Here is a 3,833-nt window from a genome sequence, read left to right on the forward strand (position 1 = left end):
GGGAAGAATACGCGGCCCGGCAGTGGAGCGAGTGAGAGACACTGTGGCAGCAGGCTGATGCTCTGCGGCATGATGCTGGACAGGACCAGGGTTGTGATTTGGGACCCATGACAGAGAGAAGCAGTTTCTGATAGGTAACCGTGACCTGCAAATAACAGATGAGCCATGCAGGCTATGTCTGTATGAGTAAATCAAATATGCCCAGGACACAGCTCTCTGGTGCTGAGGCTGATGGGTACAGGACTGTGCATGCCTGTGGCATTAAACTTTCCTGTCCTCAGGAAGCAGTGGCTGCATCCAGGGAGCCTAGGGAGGTGGCTGCTGGGCATTGCTCACACTGAACTTGTTTAGGAGGGAGTCAGTAGCCATGGGACAAGAGTGTGCTGGTGACTGCTGTAGTGACCTGCCAGCACAGCAGTGCTCCTGGCACCACTCATGTTACCAGGAGAAGCCACAGAAACTAATGTCACGTGCTGAAAAATACACAGAGTGTATGAAGGGCCACCTCCAGACTGAAACTGTACCTCTTCATTTTCAGACCTCTGTTTATACTCCAGTTCAGCCTTACTGCCATTTTAAACTACATTGGTCTGAATGCTCTGCAGTTTCCCTAGGCTGCCCTGATTTCTATTGCTTCAAAGATATTGTGGTAATTTTTATTTATTGCTGGACACTTATTTTTCTTTAATAAAAAAAGAGTAAAATTTGAAAACTTTTAATGAACAAACCCTTCCCTTGTTCTTCTGCTGGGGAGATCACAAAGGCATTTGGACTTTGGAATTCTCTTTACACTTCTGCAGGGTCATTAAAAAGTAATTTTTCATTAGCTGCAACCTTTTTGGTTGCCATTAAAGATTTCCAGGTGCATTTGCTCCCTAATCAGAAGTGTTCCTTTGTAGCAAGTTTCTCTTAAAGAAAAATATTTTTTTCTATTTTCCAGTTTGCTCATTCTCCTCAGTGTTTGAGCATCTTTCAAAGCATCAGGCAAGGTGATTAACATTCACTACGTTTGTTTCTTATCTGTCTCCAAGGAAAGAAGGATTCGAAGCATTTTGTTTTGTATATAAAAATTACTTTGCTGCCTATTTTAGAGAAAAAAACCCCAAGCCATCCCTTAAGGCAGAGAATTATTTAGTTTATATTGGTTCAGAGACCATGTCTCATGAACCATGCTTTTCTGTGGTCCAGAGAGGTGACCACAGACTGAAACAGGAGCATTAAGACAATCTCTTAGTCCATCAAAGGTAAGGACTGAGATGTTGATCTTGAGAAGACAGAGCAAGGCACCTGGGACAAGTTAACTGTCCTCACTGGGAGTTAGTGTTGCTAAGAAATTTCTTGCACCTTTGTCTTAACTGTTGGTATTTTGAAAACACCAAAATCTGTAGCACTTTCCCATAGGGTGCATGATGAAAGTGTGAGATTATGAAATTTTCAGTCCAGAAGCCTTTATAAATTCACACCAGCTGGAAATGCCCAATAATCCTGGTTGCAAAATTTTTCATTTTAAGACTTCTGAAGTTTATTTATACACTTTTCATAAGCAACATGTAGAAGACCTGCCAGAACATGGAAGTGGAAACAGTTCAGCTTGACGTTATTGTCGATTTTTTCCCAGAAATACATTTGAAACATAATCCCATTAGTAAAACTTTATAAAGCTGGAACACTTGGATTTACCTTACACAATCCTGACAGCCCATACAAAAACCCAACAACCCAAAACCTAGATAAAAAGATTTTGGCCTGAGTTTCTTTTTAACAACTATGGAGATGCAGCTGTTACGCAGACCTGTATTTCAGTGCTACCTTGTGAACATGTCCCCAGTCAAGCAACCACAGCTGCAGTGGTGGGACTTCTTAGCCTATTTATTTGTGTTAATCTCAGCCTAATGCAGACAAAGATGCAGAGGAACAGCTGAGCTATTTGTCTGTTCCTCAGCAACTCAAACCGACAGTGATTCCATCTGTGGAGAATATATGCAAGGAGCCAAGCCAAGGTATGGGATCTCAAAACATTTAGCGCCCTCAGTTTTGTGTAAAACAAGACCTGGAATATGAAAAACCCATAAAATAATGAGCTGTCTGCTAGAAGCAGGACAGAGCCTCCTGGTATAAACACTGTTTAATGAATAGCCAGTGAATTCTTGTAATTAACTTTAAAACTGTCCACATTTTCTATTTTTCTTTATCTACCAAAAGGAGAAACAGCCCATTTAATTTGAAAGAGAAGTTAGGATGAGGTATTTCATGCTGTAATATGAAACGTAGGGGTTCTCTGATTTAACTGTTGTGTAACATCTCATCCATGTGACAGCTCTGTTTCCTTAGTCATGTTGTCCTTTGGTTCCCTTTTTGACCTGCAGCATTGCAGCAGCAGATCAAGCAAAGTGGAAGTGCTTGAGAATAGGATTAGAATGTTACATTTTTAAATTCTTGAAAGAGTATAAGCAAAGAACATCACAGAAACACAATAGCAAATGAATTGTTTCATTTGTTTGAAGTGTGGATGTTTGACATATGTGTAAGTTTCTTACCCTGAGGTTATTGATGCCTGTAGCTTTGCTGAAGATCTTTAGTGGAGGCAGCCAGTTTGGCCAAAATTTCTTGGCTGTAGAATAAACAACTTAGAAGGGAAATTTCAGAAATTCTTCTCATTACCTAATCATCCTGATCTGTAGTTATGAATCAGTATTTTATTTTATTCTTGCTTGAGTTTAGCCCTGCAAGCGTGAGATATATAAAACATTTTATAGTTACCTAAAAAAAAAAAAAGTCTTAACTTTTTAATCTTTATTTTATGACACGGAATTAGAATATTTTCATTTGATTTGGACTTGATGTCAAGCATTAAATATTTCTGCATTTTTGTCTCTTAAAAAAAAGGGAAAAAAAAATTGTGTGTTGTCTGATCAATAAGCAGCTGTCTGTAAAGCTCAATGTTTTGCTCTGCATACACCCACTTGTCAGCTCAATGCTGCTTCCCAGGGTGAGACTGACTAGAAGTAGTGAAAAGATGATGTAGTAGCTCAAGAACAGTTGAAGCATAAGAGATTACAGGGATTTGGGAGCTTAAACAAGTATTTACCAGTAAGTCCTTAGCTTAATTTTGATAGACTTTTGCAGTTAAATATCTTTTTCTCAGCAGAACTACAGAAAATTTAATGAGTGGAGCTGTTTATAAGCATCAAGCAAAACTAGGAAAACACCACACAATTCAACAAATATAGGTTCTGTTCCCAACCTGAAATTAGGCCTCAGGTTTTTTAGCTTGCAAACCTGATCCAAGATCTGGGCAAACATGAGCTCTTTCCATTTCCTTTTGTCCTATCTGAAAATTAATTAAATGCAGAGTTTTCACATATTTCTCAATGAAAAACAAATGTCTTGTGATCAATGTCTACACAAACTGAAAAAAAGAAGGAAACAGCACATGAACCTTCCACCCCTTATCAGAAAAATTTTCAAAACCAGAAAGCCCCTATTTTATACAACAACTTGCATCATATTCTGTAGTCTCAATATCAAGTACAAATCTGATGCAAGATAATTTCAGTTATACCTTAGCACAAAAAAAATGTATTACCAACAGGTATATGGTAGTCCAACAGCTAACGCTACTTTTCCTCATCAGATGACTCAGGTGCAGTTTTAAGGGTCAGCAGAGTTCTGTAACCCATGAAACTGAAGAAAAAAAAAAAGATGTACGTTTGTAAATGTCTACATTTGTGATAATCTTGTATAACACTACTATACAGAGGAACTGCCATGTGAATACACCAACTCAACATTTTTACTTAAGACAGCCATAATATGCTTATTCTGCATTTCCC

Source organism: Egretta garzetta, unplaced genomic scaffold, assembly GCF_000687185.1.
Source record: "Egretta garzetta isolate BGI_Z169 unplaced genomic scaffold, ASM68718v1 scaffold271, whole genome shotgun sequence".
Lineage (NCBI taxonomy): Eukaryota > Metazoa > Chordata > Aves > Pelecaniformes > Ardeidae > Egretta > Egretta garzetta.